This window comes from Podarcis filfolensis, assembly GCF_964270895.1.
Source record: "Podarcis filfolensis genome assembly, chromosome: 8".
NCBI lineage: Eukaryota > Metazoa > Chordata > Lepidosauria > Squamata > Lacertidae > Podarcis > Podarcis filfolensis.
Window position 1 is genome coordinate 51,645,023 of NC_139611.1, and position 12,378 is coordinate 51,657,400.

General features: G+C 45.7%; 1 protein-coding gene across 3 annotated transcripts in view; it reads left to right on the forward strand.

Annotated features, from left to right (window-relative positions):
• Positions 1–12,378, forward strand: part of GNAO1 (G protein subunit alpha o1) — a 178,540-nt gene that overhangs the window by 103,737 nt on the left and 62,425 nt on the right. The window lies entirely within an intron of this gene.

The following is a 12,378-nucleotide window of genomic DNA, read 5'->3' on the forward strand; positions in this document are numbered from 1 at the left end:
TGCGATTATGTGTAGGTTCAGCTAAGGTAAGAGCAGTGTCCAGTTCAGGAAAGCTCAAGGGAATACGGGAGTCCACACTGACTGGCAGCAGCTAGGGATTGAAACCTGGGACCTTCTGCATGCAAAGCAGATATTCTAGCACTGAGCTTTGCCCCTTCCCCAGAAAGAAAGAAAAAAACCTTTTCTGGCTTGGCTTATTATGTACCTTGAACATAGAAAGCTGCCTTATATTGAGTCAGACCTTTTATTTCATTCAAAAGCATTTATGAACTACACGTGTGTGTGTGTGTGTGTGTGTGTGTGTGTGTGTGTGTGTGCTGTGTACGAGCAAACAATATATCACAACATCAAAGCAAAAACTCAGCCTACAACAACAGAACAGCAGTATAAAAGCAGGTTACACAGAATATCAAGGGACTCAAACACACAAAATGGGGCCCAATCTTGTGGACCAAAAGATAAGCCTTCACAAGATGTCTGAAGCATTGGTCCAGCTAACTCAATATTGTCTACACACCTATTGGTCGTGTTTCTCCAGGGTTTCCTGGTGATTCCCAGCCTTTCCCGGTGATGCTGCTGGGGATTGAAACTGGGGGTTGTACTCCATCAGCCTACAGGATCCGTTATATCTTAAACCGTATACACTGGCAAACATCACTGGCATACAAACCTGCTGTTTGATGTGTTCTGCTGCCAGGGATCCACAAAAGCACCCACTGGCTCACTATTTTTTTAATTATTCTGGAAAGAAAGGCTCAAAGAGAACCCCACCCTTGGGGAGGGGGAAACTGGACTCTCCTTGAGATTGTGCTGAGACTAGCAGAAAGTTCTCCTGCAACAAGACTTGAGTTCTAGCCAGGTGGTGTTGTCTAAACCCATGTTGGGAGGAGCAGAGTCATGCACACTAACACACACACACACACACACACACACACCCCGATGCTTTGGCTCAACCCTTCCCTTCCAACCTTGAACGGAAGGACCCAGAGGGATCCTTCCTGTGTTTGGCCAAACCCTGATCATCCCACTTCTCTCTGAGTGTGTTTCCAAAGCTCATGATTCTAGAATGATGAAAACAGTTACAGCCTTTTATTGTTCTGGCTGAGGCACCAACAGAATGACTAAACATAATTGATTGTGTCCCCAGGTGTCTGTTCTCAAAGCAACTTGTTGTCTGATATTTTGTTTTTATGAGTTTTTTAAGTAATGGCAATGGGTTAGGCAATTTAAAAAGACTAGTATATTGAAGCGAACAATATCATGATAGTGTTAATTCAGTTTCACTTTCTTTTATTAATTTGAATTTCTTCTCCTTTTTCCGTTTCCCTTTATTATATCATACAAGGAATTCCCCCCCCCCCTTTATGGAGCACTGACCTTTGTTGACAATCTCCTTATAGTTATTGTGAGGTATAAAGAGAGAAAAACCCCTAGTGTTCTGGAGAAGAGGCTGAGCTGTGAACCAGGAAGCCCCTGGCTCAAATCTGGTCTCAGCCATGAACTTTCCCAACCGGGTGCCCTCCAGATTTTTTAGACTACACTCCCATCAGCCCCAAATAGGGGTGGACGAATCTATCTGCTTCAGTTCCTCATTTCTTCAGTCTTAAGTTCAGTTCTCCACATATCTGCATCAGTTTGCCTTTTAAAAAATAAAATCAATAATCCTCAATAGAATTCCTCAGCCATTTTAGGGTAAAGTGCTCTTAATACACACATTTTTTGCTGGGAATTTTTCTTGATATATTTTATGCATTATTTTCACTAATATATTCATTTTTATATACTATATATGCATTTCCGTACACATTCTTTCACTGGAGACCTGCATCACAGAATTCAGAATTCAGAACAGTGTGAAGGATAGCTGTGTTTTGGTTAGCATAATGTTTCAGAAAGTGCAAACTAGGAAGCTTTGAACTAAAGTTCCAACTGAACCAAATTTATTTGTCCCTCCACCTGCCTAGCACCAAGCTAGGAAAGGGCGTTTGGCTAGATGAACCTAGAGAACCTACTCTCTTTCCCAGTTTCATCCCTACAATTTTGTGGATAATCGGAGCTGCCCCAGCCATGAGGTGAAGAATGCCTCAGGGCAGCAGGCTCCACTGGGTGCCCTCCACTCGCCCCCACCGGGCACACACTCCCTGGCTCCCAACACTGTCAGTTGCTCGCTGCCTCCTCCTGCTCCTCTGCCACTGCAGCTGTGCCCCTGCCACAGCCATGCCCGCCACTGCAGCTACACCCCACCACCGTGGCTCACTCTTTGCCATGCCTCCTCCATTGCTGCTTGGAGGTGGCCCAGGGAAGCCCCAGCATGCTGGGGCGGGGAGTATGGCTGTGGAGGACGCCGAGGCAGGGGCATGGCACAGTTGCTGAGGAGCAGGAAGCAGCAGCAGGCATCCAGCAGAAGCGAGAACCTGGCGGTGGCAAGTGGTGAGCAGTTGGCGGCTGTGAGGACAGGAAGTAGTGGTGGAGCATGGCACCAGGGGTTTTGCCTCAGGCAGCAAAATGTCCTGGGCCAGCCTGGGGATAATAATACAAACTTGTCTTGTTATAAGGACCACAGCAGCAATATCTGTGAAGCACCATGGAAACTTGAAGCAGTGGTCAAATTACCGGGCAGAGAGGAGTTAGGAAGTTGAATTGTGTTTTTTAAAACAAAAAACCCTCACCCTGATTGCTTCCATGTAGCCAATTAATCTCTAGCAGCAGCTATAAACAGTGGCAACTGCAAAGGTTCGGAGGCCAGGCTGAGCACGGTTGCAAAGCTTTAAATAAGTCCTGTTATCATTATTAATTACTCAGAGCGGTGTATCTTATCAAGAACATGTCCAAGGATGGGCTTTTAACCCCTGTGGAGAATATCTCCACTCTCAAACCGAAATCCAAAATAGTACCCATGTTAAATGGTCCGCAAATTAATGATGGAAAAATGTCACCTGGCAGTGATCTATCTGGGGGGGGGGGGTGATTGCATGCACTGGCTTTAAAGGCAGATGTTCCACCAGCCATGCAAAAGGAGCTGGCTAGCAGGCTGCAGCACTCGTCCAAATTTGGTAACCTGCAAGACATCGCTACTCATGGTCAGGAAGGAAGGAAGAAATTGTTTTAGCCACTGAAAAAGAGCAGCTTAAAGGGGATCAGATCTGATGGGCATAGAGTTTGACAGAGGCAGCAAGATGAGAAAATGCAAATTTAGAGAAGATATGGGTGGCATGGTCTACTCTTTTTAAAAAATACAATCGGACACACATCTGTAGTTAAATACAGCTCGCGTTGGATGATTTGTAGGGTGCTCCCTTCATGCTGGGAAGCCGCGCCGTGCTAAGGACCCAGTAATTAGTTGCCTGTTCAGAGCTCAGCGCTGGAAGGTGGGGACAAATATTCACGCTGTAATTAATGTAGCAGAATTGTCAGCGCATGGGAGATCTGGGAACATCATCTGTAGGCTGCAATGGACTGCCCATGGGAAGGAGCCCCTGTCGTTACAGAATGCTCATGCCCTCCTTTCTTTACCTTGTGTTAACTCACAATAAATATACACTGTGCATATATATGGTGCTATTTTTATAGAAAAAAGTGTTGCCGGAATTTCTTCCTTGTTCTCTTAGAATGGCAATGGCACCCACCTGAGAGGTGCTGGAGCTGAGCACTGGTGAGCTCTGGCTGGAAAAAAAACCCCTCCAGATATATATATATATATATAATATTTAACTGCTATGTTGAGAGATGGAGGTGTTTTCCTTTATGTTCCTAGATTTCCCCTGTAGAGAATCACAGCAATTATGGAGGGAGGGTAGGGGTCAAACTTGATCAGCAAAATAGCATGGAGGGAAAGGGTTAGATATAGCCCTCCCCATTTGACCACCCTGACTGGGTGTGAGAGAAAGACTAAACAGCACATCTCAGAGGGCAATGCTTACCTTGACACCAGATTTAAAAACTTCTCAGATTTAAAACGTCACCTTTTTTTTTTTGTCCAAGAAGCTTTATTCCACATACCAAAAGTATCCCCACCCGTTTTAGCCATTTCACAAGTTGCTGGTCAGAATCAAGACCATGTGAATAGTTGCAGTGCTTCAGGTGAAAAAGAGGACAGGACTGCTGCACCTTTAATAGCTTTGTGACAAGCTTACATCTACTGGCAGGGCTCCTGTACCTTTAATAGCTCTCACTCTCTCCCCACTCACCAAACAATTAAAGTTTCAGGAGCCCTGTCTTCTTTTTCACCTGGCCACTCTAGACACCATCAAGAAAACAAGCCCCTTCAATTATTCTGTTAAAAATTATTTGGGGACACCCTTTCAGCGGTGGCTCCAGGTGACAGGGGGAACCCTAGCCAACAGGCCCACCAAGTTCCTTGTCCTGTAGTGGTCACTCCAGGAGGATTGTGGGAAATTCAAGATGGCAGACTGCCTTTCAGCCACTGCAAGATAAGCCAAGAGACTGAGGGAGGGGTGGACCAACAGTCAGCATTGCTGGGAGCCATCTATCTATCTATATCTATCTATCATCTATCTATCTATCATCTATCTATCTATCTATCAATCATCTATCATCTATCTATCTTTAGCCCATCTTTCCTCCAAGAAGCCCAAGGTGGTATGTATGGCTCTCCTACTCCACCATGTTACCCATACAACAACCCTATGAGGTAGGTTAGGGTGCAAGTTGGTGGCTGGCCCAAGGCCACCCATGAGCTCCATCACTGAGTGGAGGTTTGAACCCTGGTCTCCCAGGTCCTAGTATGACACTCTCACCGCTGCCCCACACTAGCTCTTGGGTGCCTACCAGTGCCACTGGCCCCGATCCTTCTCTTTCTCTTTTCTTGCTCACAGGGGAACAAGGACTGGGGCAAGGACTCCACCCCCCATTCCTTACGCTTAGTGCATGCCTGCCCAGCAGTAATTCACCATGATAAATAAATAGCATTGCTCTGTAGTTATAAGCCTCAGAGAACCCTGAGACTGTAGCAGCTGAAAAACAGAGCGTTTTTTTAAAAAAAAAGAAAAGAAAGAAAGAAAATGGGAAAACAGCCAGGGTGGCAAAAGGAATAATTGTGGCACCTTTCAACAAGCTGCCTTTTCTCTCCCCCTCCCCTCCGCCCTGGTCCAGCCATCCCTCGAGTGCCCACTTATATATTTTTAGATCTCTCCTGTCTGAAATACCACCGTGGTATTCATTAAACAAAACCCCAGTGGGATGGAAACTGCTAGGATGCAGAGGGGTGGTGGATTTTTTCCCCCCTTCCCTGTTTTGTCTTATTTAATTGTGCACTTCAGTACAGATGGCATAGCCTGGCAGGAGGTTTGAATCCCACTGCCTCAGAGGGCTGGCTGAGGAGGGAGGTGGAGAGTGGAAGGCTGGCCTGGAAAGAGGGGGGGGGGGACCCAGCCAGGTCGCATTTCAAAATCTTACCTGCTGGGCCCAGAGGGGAGGGGGAGAGATGTTAAGGTCACTCACAGTTTGAGACATGTCCTGGAGAGCTCGAAAAGGAAGGGGCATCATCTCTGCCTGGACTGTTAATTGCTTGTTAAATCAGCTAACGAATGCATATCGTGGAGGCCTGGGCTCGGTGCCCTTTCAGTGGGTGGCTGCGTTGTGTGGAGATCCTTTGGTGCTTGCGTGTGGCTGTTATTTTTTCTTTCCTTTTCAAACTTGTTCAGTTTTAAAGGAAGCAAGTTTTCAAGGGAGGAACCCTTCCGCCTTTTTCAATCCAATCTGCTAAGGTGGGAGTTGGCAACCTTTTTTAGTTCCACAGGCATATTTGGATTTTTGTGTGAGTGCCTCTGTCACTTCTCTCCCCCTTCTAACTTCCCTCGGCCCAGAGATAGAGAGAGAGAAAGAGAATTTATGTGCATGCAAATATCACTTTTCCAAGGGATCTTGGGTAAAAGTTGGATCCAATAGATTCCAGCAGATCTTTGAAACATGTTTTCCACCACCAACCAGGTTTTATTGAAGCTTTTATCGAAGGCACTGTAATTTTGTACATCACTGTATTTTTGTGAAAAGTGTGTTCTAGAAATATTTAAATAAAGGAATGGAATGGAATGTGCTCCTTCAGCTAAGGTCCTTTGGTCCGTGAGCACGTAGAAAACAATGCTATAATTACTGAGACCCAGCTTGGGGTTCTCATAAACAAGTCATGTCAGACAAATCTCTCTCTTGCTTGGTGTGTCAGGGGGATGTCGTAGATGTAGTGTATCAGTTTCAGTAAGGCTTTAGACCAAGTCCCCCGTGATATTCTTGCAGAGAAGCTGGTAAAATGTGGACTGCAAGGGGTAACTGTTAGGTGGATTTGTAACTGGTGGACTGATCGAACCCCAAAAGTGCTCACTAATGGTTCCTCATCGACCTGGAAAAAAGTGACAAGTGGAATGCCGCAGGGTTCTGTCCTGAGCCTGTTCTTGTTCAACATCTTTATAAATGCCTTGGATGAAGATATTGAGGGGCTGCTCATTAAATTTGCAGATGACACTAAACCTGAAGGGGTAGCCAATGCCGCCGAAGACAGAATCAGGATTCAAGATGACCATAACAGATCAGAGAACTGGGCCAAATCTTACAAAATGAATTTCTATGGGGACAAGCACAATGTTGAGCAGGAAGCTACACAAATATAAGATGGGAGACACCTGGTGTGTCTGTAGGACATGTGAAAAAGATCTAGGGGTCTTGGTAGACTACAAGCTCAGCATGAGTCAACAGAAGTCTGGTGTCCCAGTCAAGGAAAGTAACAGTCCCACTCTCTCTATTCTGCCTTGGTCAGACCACATCTGGAGTGCTGCATCCAGTCTTGAGCACCACAATATAAGAAGGATATTGACAAGCTAGACTGTGTGCAGAGGAGGGCAACCAAGATGATAGAAGGCCTGGAAACCAAGCCTTATGAGGAACAGTTGGTGGACTTCGGTATGTTTAGCTTGGTAAAGAGGAGATGAGAGGAGATAATGATAGCCATCTTCAAATATCTAAAGGGCTGCCGCATGGAGGATGGAGCAAGCTTGTTTTCTTCTGCTCAGGAGGGCAGAACTTGAACCAATGGGAGGAAGTTACAAGCAAGGAGTTTCTGACTAAACATCAGGAAGAACTTTCTGACAGTAAGAGCTGCTCAACAGTGTAACAGTCTTCCACAAGAGGTGGTGGACTCTGCTTCCTTGGAAGTTTTTAAGCAGAGGTTGGATGGTCATCTGTCATGTGCAATCTAGTTGAAATTCCTGGATAGAAGGCAGTTGGACTACCTGATCCTTGGGGTCCCTACAAACTCTACAGTACAGTAATTCTATGGTTTTATGTACTCTTCAAGGGATCAAAGGGGCAGTAACAGCGGGAAGAAGCTCAGGAGCTTAGGAATTCTCTTTGGGGCGATTGGTGACCTCTGTTCTGAGGAAATGTGCCAAGGACAGATTTATGTCACCGTCTCCTTTCCATTGACTTTTGATAGTTCCTTCATAAGGACTTCCACTGGAAAGGAGATAAAAGTGAAAACCATCATGTGGGTTTTTTTATTTTTTTTAAATGAGTGGATGGGAGGTGCCATTTCTGCTGATCTGGTGGGTTCCAAAATAACTCCTCTGTCTTGACACATTAGCTCAGCATCTGTCCCAAGCTGAGGATCTCAGCGTCACTAGAGATGTGTTCCTGTCCTGCATCCCTATTTAGCTTTTGTTTCTGCTATGTCATCACTGTCCATTGATGTCCTTCCTCTTCCCTTGTATCATAAATCAGATCTGTGACAATTGGCATTCCTTGAATAAGGTGCCTTTTCCTAAGATAAGCAAGCTCTGTCCACATAGCAGAAAGTGGAGAGAAAAGACCATTTCTCATGGAACAAAATAGGAAGGACGTGGCATAAACAGGAGCGTAAACCTGTTGCAACACCTTGGACGCTTATCAATGCACCATGATTTAAACAGCAACAATCTAGGCCTCAGACCTGGGGGCCAAATGTGGCCTCCAAGCCCCTCTATATGCCCCCATATGTTTTTGCCTGACTGGAATGTGCCATTGAATTCTTTCTTGCGCCTTGCTTGCTTCAATTTCTCCCTGTTAGAAATACTTAACTAACTGACCGATTGTATCGCAGATAACTCACTTCTGCCCCCCCCAACATAATGCCTGCCCCCCCCAAAAAACCCCACAAATCCTGGCTACGCACATGCAAACGGCTTAAAAACAGCAACAATAGAGCATTAAAACTATCAATAAAAGTATGTTAAAGATAGGTATTTAAAAGTATTCAAAAGATAATTAGAATCAACAATGCGCTTTAAAAGACATGTCTGGTTAGGCTTGCTTAAACAAAATGGTTTCAAACACGTTTGCCTCCAATGAGAATGTGGGATGCGAGAGTGCCCTCAAACTGTGCACCAGTTCCCTGTGAGCCTGGGACGGAAAGCCCAAAGATCCATAAGTGAAATTCTGCTCACAGAATGGAGTGCCCTTAAGTCTCAGCTGCTCGTTCCCTTTGCCACACCAGAAAAACCTGCTCTTTAGGGATAGGGGAGCGCCCAGAACCAAGTGGGCAGTAGAGCAAGGAGGGAGGAGGAATCGGCAAAAACCACCTCCTCCCATGGAAGGACTTATTTGGATCAGCCAACCTCTCATTCCTGACCTAATTTTAAAGTGCTGGGCACATTCTAAAATATAGCTGTGGGAGGGAAAGCTTTTGAAAGCAGCAAAAGTGCCCCCAATGGCCTTAGCTAAGGGCCTGTGAAGACGCACAATGTTTGGTTTCTCTGTGCCCGATTACTATACACTTGGGGCAGGTTCCTCTCTGCATACGATGGCAGCATTACCAAATAATGACTTGCGTGCATGAATGAGCCTCTACTATGGTAATAGCACCACCAGGAGGGAACGTTCATGTCTCCTCACAGCATTGCAAGTGCCATGCTTTTCGACAGAACCGCGTCACACATCCATCTCCCATCTGCCAAGAGATCCACTGGTGCACATGTATGGGTAAAATAGGCCCACGTGACTGGCTTCCGAGCGGGTGAAATGACGGCGTCAAAAAGCACGGTGCTCCCGGGGGGGGGGGGGGAGATGCGATGTTTGACAGCCATCCTTAACTGCAGCAAGACTAACACAGAAACAACAATGGCAAGAGAAAGAAGGAATTAACATTCAGAGGTTGTAAAATGCACTATTTGAAGGCAGAATATCACGCACACAACTGTGAAGTATTCGTGTACCTCACTGGAGCTATTTAGAGAAAGTATTTTTTTAATGCAAATTGATATAGACATGCATTTAGTCATTTAGTCCAATGTCGTCAAAGTGAGTGCTGCACCAGAGGGAAATTTCCCAATTTATTTTTTTTAACCCACTCTTCATCAATTAATTCCAAAAAGAAATCACACTTGAAAATTATCAAAGGAAAAAACAGTGACATTCTCTGGAACAGAGTTTGGGGTTTCTGCTGCATTTGCTTGAATGTCAAGGTGGCCAAGGGGGCTGGCGAGTGTCTTTCCTTTCCTTTGCACAACCATCTCACCAGCTTTCCACATTACATTGCTTCCTCCTGGCTATCTGTACTTCAGTCAAAGCCCAGGAGAAGGCAGCATGGGGTAAGTCCTCTCCTGGGACTTTTTTCAGATCAGGAAGCGTGGGTGGGCAGGCTGCAGAGGCCTGGAGTCATTTTTTGTTGGAAAGAAAGAAAATGTGCATCAGTCTTGGCTACCTCATATCGCTAAGATAAGCTTGAAACCTCACAGACATTATGAGAACGAGGTAGAAAAATGCAAGGGGAGGAAAAGTTTGAGAAACAGGAGGATGGGTTTTGGCACAGCACTTGTTTAAGCACGTGCGCAAGCTGAAGGATTGAGGACAAGTCCTTAAGGACATGTTGGTTCTTAAAGAACTGATATCCTGACAGCCAGATTGCCTCCAGGACCACAAGCTTGCATATCAGCCCCTCCCAAAGCAATTCATCGCACATTTTTGCTGGCTGTGAGATGCCTTCTCCTCTCACTCTTCCCAACCGTCTTCCTTGAACACTTCAGTCTGAAGCCCAGAACTTTTAGCAACTGTAGAAAGAACGGCCTACAACCTGCTGACTGATGCCCCAGACTGCCTACGTGGGGCCAGCATAAACATGTGTGGCAGGCTATTACAAGTGAAGGACTCCTTGAGGTACACCAAGGCTGCAGACAGCATTGTTAACATGAGTCAACAACATGATGCAGCCACAAAAAAGCTAATTCTATTCTAGGCTGCATCAACAGAAGTTTAGTGCCCAGATCAAGGGAAGTAATACAGCTGTGGACCATTTTGCACATGTCCAATTGATGCACAACCGCTGGCGTGTGGGTCCTTTTGGACCTGGAAAAGGGCAGAACAAGGGTGCAATGGGGGCAGGGTGGGCTTGTGCATCACAAAATTGTCTCTGCCTGCAGTACTGCTCTATTCTACATTGTTCAGACCCCACCTAGAATACTGTGTCCAATTCTGGGCACCACAATTTAAGGATATTGACAAGCTCCAACATGCTTAAAGGAGGACAACTAAGATGACAGAGGGTCTGGAAACCAAACCTTATGAGGAACAGCTGAGGAAGTTGGGTATGTTTGGACTGAAGAAGGAGAGACTGAGAGGTGATATGATAGCCATCTTCAAATATCTAAAGGATTGTCACATGGGGATGGAGCAAGCTTGTTTTCTGCTGCTCCAGAGGGTAGGACACAAACCAGAGGATTCAAATTACAATAAAGGACATTAAGAGGAGGTTTTCACTTTGACAGTGAAAGAAACTCCCTCAGAAGGTGGTGGACTCTCCTTCCTTGGAGATTTTCAAGTAGATGGCCACCTGTCAGGAATTCTTTAGTTGTGATTCCTACATTGCAAAGAGTTGGGCTAAATGGTCCATGGAGTCCCTTCAAACTCTACAGTTCTGTGATTCTATTTTGCTTATAGAGACCTGCTAGCATTCAAGCGTGACCTGCGACAAAATGTTGCAGTGTATCCTCACTTCCTAACAAGAGTGCTCCTGGTTTCCAGCCAGCCAGCTACGTGCTCCTCCAAGCAGTTCCCTTTCTGTTTGCATGTCAACTCTCCGTTTTCCAGTTCTCTTTTCCGACTGACACTGGGCATTCCATGCCTACTAAGCATGCTTAATCTTCATTAGCGTGTGGGGGGTTAGTGTGTGTGTGTGTGTGTGTGTGTGTGTGTGTGTGTGTTGTGGGGGGGGGGAGTGTCTGTCCAGAAGTTACAGAGGAACTGATAGGAGGAGGAGGCACTTGAAAGGAGTGGAGAAGATTGCCAGCAAAGTTAAGGGGAGACTATAATGAAGGAGTTGAATCAGTGGTCAGCAAACTTTTTCAGCAGGGGACCAGTCCACTGTCCCTCGGACCTTGGGGGGGGCAGAATATATTCTGAAAGGGGGGGAAATGAATTAATTCCTATGCCCCACAAATAACCCAGAGATGCATTTTAAATAAAAAGACACATTCTACTCATGTAAAAACACGCTGATTCCTGGACCGTCCACAGGCCAGACTGAGAAGGCGATTGGGCTGGATCCGGCGCCCGGGCCTTAGTTTGCCTACCCATGAGTTGAATCTTCATCCAGTTAAAAGCCATACAGTTCTCTTCCTGGCTGCAAAGTTGTTTTGTAAGGCTCTCTTTAAAAAAAAAAAAAAGAAGTTAATTTATTGTGTATATCTCTTTTGCTTACAAGTTAAAATTCTATTTTAAAAATGACATCGTTTTGAAAAGCTATACAGTATCTAGCGCAGCTCATTACAAAAATTGTTACAACAAACAGAAAAATCATTAAGCAGCCCTCCTCAACCCTCAGCAAGTGATCTGGGGCAGGGAGAGTTTGGGAATCACCGGACTAGAGTATAGGTAGGCAGCCTGTCTGGCTCAACCAGGCTCTCCCCAGACCTGCATTGCTGCTCTGCAATGGCTCATCCTCCTTTTAAGTCATTGTATGGGGAAAGCTTTGGCAAGCAAGACACAGGCTGTGGCGCCTTACATTGCCAACTCCTGACCACAGGATCATTGTCATCAATTGCCATCGTATCTTCCTTGGCATGCAGTTCCCCCAAATTATAGTAGCGCCGCAATAAATTACACTGTGTCACTGCTTGGCTTGAGAGGCATGTGCACCCAACCCATTGCTGGCGAACAAGCACCTGCCCCTTCCAACAGTGTATTTCTGCAGTTTGAAGAAAACAAATTGATGCATTCTAGCAAACAGCTTCCTCAGCAGAGCTACAGCACTGTGTGAAGGTCTTGCCAGAAAAGGAAAAGCTGCAGTCATGCTTCAAAGGTAGAAAACAGAAGAAGGAAGATGGGGGGGAGGAGAGAGAGAGAGAGAGAGAGAGAGAGAGAGAGAGAATGAATATTCTGATTATGTATATTAGCAACCAG